The 12,611-nt window shown below is 35.3% G+C and overlaps 1 long non-coding RNA gene across 1 annotated transcript; it reads right to left on the reverse strand.

The window, feature by feature from the left end:
- Positions 1 to 3,973: 3,973 nt before the first annotated feature.
- Positions 3,974 to 12,397, reverse strand: LOC143245199 (uncharacterized). Its single transcript, XR_013025500.1, has 3 exons — positions 12,287 to 12,397; positions 9,440 to 9,514; positions 3,974 to 6,862 (listed from the first exon to the last, which is right to left on the reverse strand). It is a non-coding gene; the product is annotated as an uncharacterized LOC143245199 (long non-coding RNA).
- Between the last annotated feature and the right edge of the window lie 214 nt (positions 12,398 to 12,611).

Consider the following 12,611-nt stretch of genomic DNA (forward strand, 5'->3'; position numbering starts at 1 on the left):
ATAAAACAAAACTTCTTTACTGTTTTCAGCATAAAGTATACTTCCTTAAGAGCCGGGATGGGTTTTAAATAACTGTATAACCTAAGAATAATTTCGAAGGCAAAGTTTTGATCAGAAAAAAAAAGAAAGAGAGTCAAAATCCATCACTGTAGGCTTAGTGTGGCCAGGTGGTTAAGGCATTCGACTCGTAATCTGAGGGTCGCGGGTTCGAATCCCCGTCGCACCAATCATGCTCGTCCTTTCAGCCGTGGGGGCGTTATAACGTGAAGATTAATCCCACTATTCGTTGGTTAAAGAGTAGCCCAAGAGATGGCGGTGGGTAGTGATGACTAGCTGCCTTCCCTCTAGTCTTACACTGCTAAATTAGGGACTGCTATTGCATTGCAGGTAGCTCTCATGTAGCTTTTCGCAAAATTCAAACCATCATTTACTAGTTCTACGAATCTTTAATATTCTTATATGACATCATGCAAATAACCACAATTCAATAATATAATCTATTGCTTATTTACCATAATTTACTAACTCGTCAAATGTTCATTGCTGTCGTATTACACCAGAGACGCTGAAAAATCTTTGAAGATACTTAACCAAGCAAATTTTTAGCTGAAGGACCTGAATCATTACTTTTAGGCGACACTGAAATAAGACTACAGATATTTAAGTACGTTATATTAAAACAATTTTAGACTGCAAATTATTAATTCAAATGACAATTTAAGAGTGGACATAAAGGTCAAGGTGAGACCTTATTTATATCCGACCATGATATGGAGTCTTTGTAACGCGAAAAATAACAAATAAAATGAAATACAATAGTCGCCTTGTAAGAAATACTGGTTATCAATTATAATAGGTTTCCGGTCATATTGCCTATCCAACGTCAAACTGCGGGAGAATGGAGCAACTATTCGTGCTACTTTACGTGGAGACAAGCTGGTTAACTGTTCTATGCATCACCTAGGGATAAACGCAAGAAACCCGTCGTCATCGTACACTCGATCGTTTATGGAAAGTCTGCAGGATAGATTGATGTGCTTTGGATGTGAAAACTTTACATCAAAGCCATTCGGAATGGCACGTGTGCTGCAAGTTTATTTTCAAGACGCATAAGATACATCTTGGTCACACGTTTCCGACATGAACAATAGTGACGTAGTGATGTTCCAAACATTTTTTTTAAATATCACTTTCCCAACTCTCTGTATTCATAAACTTTGTAATTACTTATTTGTACACAACGTTTAACCATCTCACTACGCAAAAGCGTTTTTGATAAAATATCTTCGACGAAAACTGCACTCATTGTGCAATCGATGATAACGAAATTCGACAACAATAAAAACTGATATCGTGTATTGTAAAGATCTCTGTCTGAAGCGATCGCCTGATTCAACATTGTTGTGGTTTTAACCTACTGTAGTCTATTATGAAACACGTAAATACAATTATTTTAAAATTGTTTTTACTCTAGGAATGTCTTCTTTGCTTGTAATTGATTCTAATACATTAATGAAGATTTTAGCATCGCAAAAATTGTTACATAAGGTGTTTAAAGCAAAGTATACTGGGATTGTTACAGTAAGGTATCACAAGAGTTGTTACATAGGGTGTTTAATGTAAAATATGCTTTAACTGTTACATTAAAATACCACAAGAATTGTTACATAGGGTGTTTAATGTAAAAATGCTGTGATTGTTACCTTAAGATACCACAAGAATTGTTACATAGGGTGTTTAATGTGAAATATGCTGTGATTGTTACGTTAAGATACCACAAGAGTTGTTACATAGGGTGTTTAATGTAAAATATGCTGTGATTGTTACATTAAGACACAACAAGAGTTGTTACATAGGGTGTTTAATGTAAAATATGCTGTGATTGTTACATTAAGATACCGCAAGAGTTGTTACATAAGGTGTTAAAAATAAGCTATTCTAAGATTGTTACATTAGAATATCGCAAAGAGCTGAAATATAGTTTTTTTAAAGTACACAATGCTGAGATTGTTATATCAAGATATCACAGGAGGTGTTATGTAAGGTGTTTAAAGTAAAGCATGTTTGAACTGCTACATTAGAATTATTGCAAGAGTCGTTCCGGTTTAGTACACTGTGACTTTAATGTACAGTGTGTACAATACTGTAATTCAGTTGTATAGTCTAGCAAACTATGTACTTTGAAGTGCTAAACATGTAGTTTCCAACACTCTTTACTTTTGATGTACCGCGTATTTAATAATGTAACTCAACTTACAGCTAATAAACTCTGAGTTTGATTAGCGTATGTGTAGTTTCGTACACTCTGCACTTTGATTACTGTTTATGTAATGATAGATTTTCTGTATTTAAATCTGTTTAGTTTGATGAAAGTTGTTTAGATGTTTTGCTGTTTAAATAACTTCAATATTTTCAAAACTTTTATTTATATCATGGATTTCACTGTACAGAAAAAAAAAAAGATCTTCGCGTTATTTCTATATTGATTGTAATATATTTTCTAAGAAACACAACAAAAACCATCCTTTTGATACAGGAAATAATAGGTGTTTTTAAGCCACAATAGGGGTATCGTATATACACGCTGGAGAAATTCTCCGGCATTGCACAAGGTACATGACTACGCTAATTAATTGAACTTCTTTTACTACTGGTAGTTATGTATATGTTTCTTTATTACACCAATTAATGAAATTTCCTGAACTTATTAAAATCATGTACATATGATTCATTACTACACCGAATGATACTTAAACTTCTTTACTTTGTAAAATCCAGGTACACGTGATTCGCTACTGTATCAACCTGTTAAACTTCTTGAACTTCTAAACGTCATGTAAATGTCATCCATTACTACGCCGACAGTGGAAGTTCCTAAAACTCATGTAAATATGATCCATTACTAAACAGACCAGTGGAAGTTCCTAAAAGTCATGTAAATATCATCCATTACTACACCGACAGTGGAAGTTTCTAAAAATAATATAAATATGATGCATTATTACACCGACAGTGGATGTTCCTAAAAGTCATGTAAATATGATCCATTACTAGAGAGATCAGTGAAACTTCCTGAACTTCTAAAAGTCATGTAAATATGATACGTTACTACACAGACCAGTGAAAGTTCCTGAACTTCCTAAATGTCATGTGAATATGATCCGTTACTACACCGATCAGTGGAACTTCCTGAAGTGCTAAAACTGATAAAAGTCTTATATTGGCTTCAAAGAAAAAGTTTTTCTTCTAATGTAAGGAAATAGTATTTTATACCTTATAAACAAACATTATTGAATAATTATCAAATATGAGTACAAAACAGAGCTTAGAAACGAACATGACTACTTTAAAAAACTTTCTTCAAAAGAATAAATCAAAACATATAAATTTCAAGACTTATCCTGGTGAAGAACCAAATAATTTATCCTGTAATGTTCAATAACTTTCATAAACTAATATTCAAAACAATTGCAAACCAATAAGGATTTTCAATAAACATATAGTTGGGAAAAATTACTAATGATAAACTGTTGTATCGTTAATATTATAGATGAATGATTTTTGGATATTGTTAAGTTGTTGGGATGAATTTAACATTACAGATGAATGACTTTAGGATATTTATTGTTGAGTTGTTGGGATGAATTTAACATTATAGATGAATGACTTTAGGATATTGTTGAGTTGTTGGGATGAATTTAACATTATAGATGAATGACTTTAGGGAATTTATTGTTGAGTTGTTGGGATGAATTTAACATTATAGATGAATGACTTTAGGATATTGTTGAGTTGTTGGGATGAATATTCAATATTATAGATGAATGACTTTAGGATATTGTTGAGTTGTTGGGATGAATTTAACATTATAGATGAATGACTTAAGGATATTGTTGAGTTGTTGGGATGAATTTAACATTATAGATGAATGACTTTAGGATATTGTTGAGTTGTTGGAATGAATTTAACATTATAGATGAATGACTTTAGGATATTGTTGAGTTGTTGGGATGAAGATTCAATATTATAGATGAATGACTTTAAGATATTGTTGACTTGTTGGGATGAATATTCAATATTATAGATGAATGACTTTAGGATATTGCTGAAGTGTTTTTACGTGTTTCCTTATAGCAAAGCTACATCGGGCTATCTGTTGTGACCAGCGAAGGGAATCGAACCCCTGATTCTAGCGTTGTAGATCTGAATACCTACCGCTGTAGCAATGGGGGACGATATTTTTAATGTGTTGGAATGAATATTCAGATCATAGATGAATTACTTTAGAATATTGTTGAAATGTTGGTAAACATAGCTAATGATAATGATGAAGGGCGCTAAGATACTACTCGGATGAATATCTAATGAATTACCGAAATTCCCACTGTCCCTATCTACTATCTAGCGAAACCACAACCAAGGAAACGGGCTTGGATAAAGCAGCGGGAATATAAAACCCTGCAGTCTGCCCTCCGCTTCACCGAGTCGGTAAAGAAATGTTTAATGTTGCTATAAATAGCTAATATTATAAATGAATTACTAAGATATTGTTGAGATGTTGGGACAACTAGCTTAATACATTCAAGGAAACGTTTTCTCTATACATTTTCTATTAAAATCCAACTAATATTTCACGTGTTTCATCACAGAAATTATTCATCCTTCACTGGAAGATTAAAGATCTTAATGGAAAAGAGTAGAATATTTAATCACCTGTAAAGAATTCTTTGCTACGTGTTCGTATGGAGGTATAAAAATGATCAGTTTCTAATAACTGTTAAAAAACACCATAGATTTAATAACAGGTAAAGGCCCGACACGGCCAAGCGCGTTAAGGCATGCGACTGGTAATCTGAGGGTCGCGGGTTCGAATCCTCGTCGCGCCAAACATGCTCGCCCTTTAAGCCGTGGGGGCGTTATAATGTGACGGTCAATCCAACTATTCGTTGGTAAAAGAGTAGCCCAAGATTTGGCGGTGGGTGATGATGACTAGCTGTCTTCCCTCTAGTCTTACACTGCAAAATTAAGGACGGCTAGCACAGATAGCCCTCGAGTAGCTTTGTGCGAAATTCAAAAACAAAAAACAAACAAACAATAACAGGTAGTGAAGATTAACTCTCTTAGTTTTTTCTACTGCCGTTGAAAATCCAACAATTTCTCAGCCCACCAGTTTTGTCTCCTCTTTCTATCATTTCGATCGAAGAGAACAAAAAATCGGACTAGCACATAAAAATAATGGAATATGTGTATTATTAGCCCGCGATAAATTAAATATTCTTGCGATTTTTTAAAACTTCATGTAAACGTTATTTCATTACACCTGTCGACACCATGTAAACAATTGTAGTTAGTTTGTGGGCTTATGGACGTAATGAGAAATCCTCATGAATGTTAGCTAAAATTAAAGTTCCCCCACAACGAAACATCTAAGCATTCTTCCATTAGATAATTTAAGAGTTCGGATTTTAAGCAGACGCATAAACCAAATGATAAATCTGGTAAACATTATATCCAGATATATTTTTGATCTTTACAAACTAAATACTTGTTTTGTCCACGTTTGATTTCAGCAGCTAAACACAAAAGACCCTGCTCATGGAAGAGTTGGATCCAACAACAACTCTGCTGTAAACACTGCCTCAGAAACACATCATTCTCTTCAACTCTGCTGTAAACACTGCCTCAGAAACACATCACTCTATTCAACTCTGCTGTAAACACTGCCTCAGAAACACATCATTCTATTCAACTCTGCTGTGAACACTGCTTCAGAAACACAAACCATCTATTCAACTCTGCTGTAAACACTGCCTCAGAAACACATCATTCTCTTCAACTCTGCTGTAAACACTGCCTCAGAAACACATCATTCTCTTCAACTCTGCTGTAAACACTGCCTCAGAAACACATCACTCTATTCAACTCTGCTGTAAACACTGCCTCAGAAACACATCATTCTATTCAACTCTGCTGTGAACACTGCTTCAGAAACACAAACCATCTATTCAACTCTGCTGTAAACACTGCCTCAGAAACACATCATTCTTTTCAACTCTGCTGTGAACACTGCTTCAGAAACACAAACCATCTATTCAACTCTGCTGTAAACACTGCCTCAAAAAACATCATTCTATTCAACTCTGCTGTAAACACTGCCTCAGAAACACATCACTCTATTCAACTCTGCTGTAAACACTGCCTCAGAAACACATCATTCTATTCAACTCTGCTGTGAACACTGCTTTAGAAACACAAACCATCTATTCAACTCTGCTGTAAACACTGCCTCAAAAAAACATCATTCTATTCAACTCTGCTGTAAACACTGCCTCAGAAACACATCATTCTATTCTAAGCATTATCTCGGAAACATTCATCTTGTGATAAGTGACGTTTCAGAAACCCATCACTGTACAGTAAAAACTGTTTCAAAAACACAATATTTGGCGATGAACAGTTTACGTTAGGTTAACTGTGCACCACGAGGCCTTTTTCACTTTTACCTTTGGTTTACAGTACACCGAGATGTCTTTTTCACTTTCACCTTTAGTTTACAATACACCACGAGGTCTATTCGCTATCGCTCTTCAAGTTCTGTTCGTTATTCCGTTTTATCTTCGTCACACACATACACACACACAAACGATTCAAAAACAGTGATTTCTTCAACAAAGTAAAGGTCATTGTATCACCTTCAGTCATCTGGAGAAACAAGAATTCTATCTGAAGATTCAGCTGATGAGATAGAACGAAGTAACACCGGTGTTTCAAGCAATGGGGATAAAATTCTTCAGAGATTTAGTCTTCTCAAGTCTGAAGGGAAAGTAATGGTGTCACACTGGGGGCATACTCGCTTAACTCCCTGGAGCAAAGAAATAATAAGAAATCTAAGTATTTTGTTAGAATTATTTTTTTCAGAACTATAATCTTTCATCACTGTTCTATAGCCACAAAAGGTTGAAATTTCGTTATGATAGACTTGTAAAAAAACCCTTGAAGGACGACAATTGCTTTACGTTTAATGTCGTATATAAAAGCATTTCTAAGTAACATGGGAATATTCTGGTTTTATGAATATTCTGGTTTTAAGATTGCATTATTTCTCTAGAAACAAATGCGTCAGAATAAATTATCTTTTTTCAGAGTCGACAAATTTCAACTCTAAATTAATTAATATTCACCCCTACACCGACAAATTCAGCGAACACTTACAGTTTTGAGGTTGTTGTGTTTTTGACATTTGACATTTATTATTATTCTCGTACTTCAGACTACTTTCCTTTCTCTTTTTGACCAACAACAACAAACCCACTGTTGTAATAAGTTATGCGTTAAATCTTTGTTACTATTTTCTATTTGTTTCTTAACAAGACTCCCCAGCCCTTCTGTGAGACCCTGTGTTACAGTTTAGGCAAAGCTTTCCCTTAGTCTGGGCCAGGCATGACCAGGTGGTTAAGGCGTTTGACTTTGTAATCTGAAGGTCACGGGTTCGAATCCCCGTCACAGGAAAATGCTCCCCCCTTCAGCCGTGGGGGCATTATTATGTTAGGATCAATCCCACTATTCGTTGATAAAAGAGTAGCTCAAGAGTTGGCGGTGGGTGGTGATGACTAGCTGCCTTTCCTCTAGTCTTACACTGCTAAATTAAAGACGGCTAGCGCAGATAGTCCCCGAGTAGCTTTGCGCGAAATTCAAAACAAACCAAACCCTTAAGAACTAAACAAGGATCCCCCCAATGCTTTCTCTTCATTTGTCAACCCCCCTACTGTGAGATCTATGTAACAGTTTTCGTCCTGCTTCCTCTTCTCTTATCAATTACCCCTTCTCTCTACTGTGAGACCCGTGCTACAGTTTTGTAGTGCTTTCCCTTTGTTTGTTAAAAGAACCCCCTGTTAGGCCTGGGCGAAAACTATGGTACTGCTTTCCCTCTTCTAATGGTGGCAGAGCAGAAACGAACCGGTTCAAAGAAACCTATACCCTAATTCTTTATGTTAATATTAGACAATTACGGAAGGAGTTGTTAACCGTAATTTATTAACTTAGGTTTGTTTCTCTCTTTCTTAATTTCCCGAATAGCTACACAGTTTCATCAACATGTATTCATTCTTACTTTTGAGTTGATAAACCAAAGGAAAGGCAGTTGTCAACAACACCCACCGCCAATATTCTTGTACTGTTGAGTTCCGATGACCCTACTAACATGTGAACGCAAACCGTGAACTTGCTAATCCTTAAAAAATAAATAAATCCTCTAGAAATAATTAAGTTTGCAACTCATGTAACACGTGCAAAGGTCAAAAGCACACAACTCTCCATATTACAGAATTTATCTGTCATAATAAAACAGTTTTACAGTGATTTCACTACAATACTGTGGTTGATCACGAAATAACAAGTTAAACTTTATTAATATTATGTTTCTTGCGTAGAAGAACACAAGGAATCAGACAAATTACTCAGATTTATGAAGACACGGACTGGGACAGCTGCGAGTGTAACAACTCACAAACGGCCGTATTTCTACAGGTGATGTAACGTTGTTTGATTTCTATACTTAGTCATTCAATACACTTTGAACAGTTTTTAAGGTTTTTCTACTGAAATTTTCCCAATGCGTCAATTTTATATTTTGTGAATAGAATACGTTAAATAGAAACAGTATACAGAAGATGCATAGTTCGTGGGACCGTCCTTCTTCCATGTACAGCTCTGACACTTATTTGTGACAAATTTATTCAACAGATTTTATCCACTCTTGTACTGTTAGAGCTTTATAGTTAACGTTGTAACGCATGCGTAAGATAAAAAAACGTAGCTTTAGTGTACCTCATTAAAGAACTCCAGTAGCTTGAGTGTACCTCATTAAAGAACTCCTAAACACTATTGAGTCGGTTACTTTAATTTATCACAAGAGTATTAAATTACTGCATGTTATTAAAAGTAGGACACAAACAACTAATACCACAACACTAATGTGCTGTACCTGACACAGATGGCACTAACGTACTGCACGCAGTAGAGTTGATACTGATGTAATGTACCTGATACAGTTAAACACTAACGTACTGCACTTGACACAGCTAACATTAACGTACTGTACCTGACACAGCTGACACTAATGCACTGTACCCGCACAGTTCACACTAACGTATGTGATAGAGTTGACACTGATGTAGTGTACCTGAAACAACTGACACTAACGTACTGTGCTTGACACAGCTGACACTAACGTACTGTATCTGATATAACAGAGACTAATGTACTGTACGTGATACAGTTGACACTGATGTACTAAGCCTAAGACAGTTGACACTAATGTACTGTACCTGACACAGCTAAACAATAACGTACTTTACATGGTATGAAAACTTAAAGCTAACAATTCACATTCAATTGTTTCATAAATGAGCATAACCAACGCCTGTAACACGACACTTACCAATGTCTGCAACCAACAACGTTCACAGTGGACATGCCAGCAACAGACAGACACCACAGGCTTTACATACAGGTCCTGTAGAAAGTAAAATACACTGTAGAAATTAATCGAATGGAAAATATTGTTCATGTTAGAAAATATTATATACTTGTGGGGACTTAACACGTTGGTTATAGCTCTTGGACTACTTACTGTTCAATAGCTACTCCCAAACTACAGTTCAATAGCTACTACTGAACTACTATGCTATAACTACAACTGAACTATTGTTCTATAGCTACTACTGGACTACTGTTCTATAGCTACTACTGAACTACTGTGCCATAACTACAACTGAACTACTGTGCTATAACTACAACTGAACTACTATGCTATAACTACAACTGAACTACTATGCTATAACTACAACTGGACCACTGTTCTATAACTACTACTGAAATACTATGCTATAACTACAACTGAACTATTGTTCTATAACTACAACTGAACTATTGTTCTATAACTACTACTGAACTATTATTCTATAACTACTAATGAACTACTATGCTATAACTACAACTGAACTATTGTTCTATAACTACTACTGAACTATTGTTCTATAACTAAAACTGGACTATTGTTCTATAACTACTACTGAACTACTATGCTATAACTACAACTGAACTACTATGCTATAACTACAACTGAACTATTGTTCTATAACTACAACTGAACTATTGTTCTATAACTACTACTGAACTACTATGCTATAACTACTACTGAACTATTGTTCTATAACTACAACTGAACTATTGTTCTATAACTAAAACTGGACTACTGTTCTATAACTACTACTGAACTACTATGCTATACCTACTACTGAACTACTATGCTATAACTACTACTGAACTACTATGCTATAACTACTACTGAACTATTATTATATAACTACTAATGAACTACTATGCTATAGCTACTACTGAACTACTATGCTATAACTACTACTGAACTACTATGCTATAACTACAACTGAACTATTGTTCTATAACTAAAACTGGACTACTGTTCTATAACTACTACTGAACTACTATGCTATAACTACTACTGAACTACTATGCTATAGCTACTACTGAACTACTATGCTATAACTACAACTGAACTACTATGCTATAGCTACTACTGAACTACTATGCTATAGCTACTACTGAACTACTATGCTATAACTACAACTGAACTATTGTTCTATAACTACTACTGAACTACTATGCTATAACTACAACTGAACTACTATGCTATAGCTACTACTGAACTACTATGCTATAACTACAACTGAACTACTATGCTATAACTACAACTGAACTACTATGCTATAGCTACTACTGAACTACTATGCTATAACTACAACTGAACTATTACACTATAACTACTACTGGAGTATTGTTCTATAGCTACACCTAAACTATTACACTATAACTATTACTGGAGTATTGTTCTATAGCTACTCCTAAACTATTACACTATAACTACTACTGGAGTATTGTTCTATTGCTACTACTGGACTATTGTTCAATGGCTACTACCGGACTACTCTTCTATAGCTACTACTGAACTACTATGCTATAGCTACTGCTGGACTATTGTTCTATAGCTACTACTCAACTACTATGCTTTAACTACTTCTGGGCTACTGTTCCATGGCTACTACTGAGCTACTGTGCTATAGCTACTACTGGGCTATTGTTCTATAGCTACTACTGAACTACTATGCTATAACTACTTCTGGGCTACTGTTCTATAGCTACTACTCAACTACTATGCCATAACTACTTCTGGGCTATTGTTCTATAGCTACTAGTGAACTATTTTTTGTTTTACATTGTATGTGAGTAGCCTCAGTTCATTATCTTAGGGAGAAACATGTTCCACCACTGTTCCTGTGTACTGTACAGTTTATGGTGAACTACAGTTTTAGATAAGATCGATCATAGTTTATAGGTTTAAAATACTAGGTTTTCCACATGCCAGTGAATTCAGTTTCCACCAAATAACCTTTGACTTGTTTCATCACTCGAGCCATACTTTACTTTGATCTTGTCGAAAAAAAATTAATTAACTGCTGTTCTGTTGCTTTTTCTTTTCGTTTGTTTAACATTCAAAACACTTGTGCTCTAGTTAACAAATAGATACTCCACTATATTTAATGTTATCCATACTAGAAATGTTTCCAAAGTTAATATCTTATACATACGTTAATTATCTCTTATGTGTATTACAGCTAACCCTAGCTAATATCTGCTGAATATAATAATAGATAATAATTTGAATAGTTTGATTGTGCCTCATTACAGAACTCCTGAGCAAACTTGTCGGCTCGGCATAGCCAGGCGGTTAGAGCGCTCGATTCGTAATCTGAAGTTCGCAGGTTCAAAACCCTGTCCCCCGTCACACCAAACGTGCTCACCCTTTCAACCGTGGGGCGTTATAATGTGACGATTAGTCCCATTATTCGTTGGTAAAAGAGTAGCCCAAGAGGTGGCGATGGGTGGTGATGACTAACTGCCTTCACTCTAGTCTTACAGTGCTAAATTAGGGACGGCTAGCTTTTCACGAAATTCAAAATAAACAAATAAATACTAAGCTGGTTACTTTAAAATATTACAAAAATATTAAATTACTGTACGTTATTTAGAGTATAACCCTAATGTACTTCATACCACACTAACATACTGCACCTGACAGAGCTGACCCTAACGTACTTCATATGACACTAGCGTACTTTACCTGACACAGCTGATACTAACGTACTCTACATGACATGACTGACTCTAATGTACTGTACCTTAAAAAGTTGACTGTAACGCACTGTACCTGACACTGCTGACACTTTATTGTCGGTAAAGAATGTCGTCGTTTCTGGAGTTGTTGGAGTTGGACTTGGAGCACACTAATCAACCCGCTAAAATCAGCATTTTCGTCAATCTTGACTACCCTGGGAATAAAGAATTTTAGTGATAAGTGTTACAGAAAATTAGGCGTTACACAGAGTACGGAGGGTGCACAATACACAAATATATACTTCAATAGAAGGGACACTTGAATGTCCCTAGGGGAATTGTAAACACTGTTAAAACATGCCTTTTAGAAATTGTCCTCATAGTTTTAGAAATCTTTACGTGATTAACATGCTTGATGA

The sequence above is a fragment of the Tachypleus tridentatus genome, chromosome 2, assembly GCF_004210375.1.
Source record: "Tachypleus tridentatus isolate NWPU-2018 chromosome 2, ASM421037v1, whole genome shotgun sequence".
In the NCBI taxonomy this organism is placed as follows: Eukaryota; Metazoa; Arthropoda; class Merostomata; order Xiphosura; family Limulidae; genus Tachypleus; species Tachypleus tridentatus.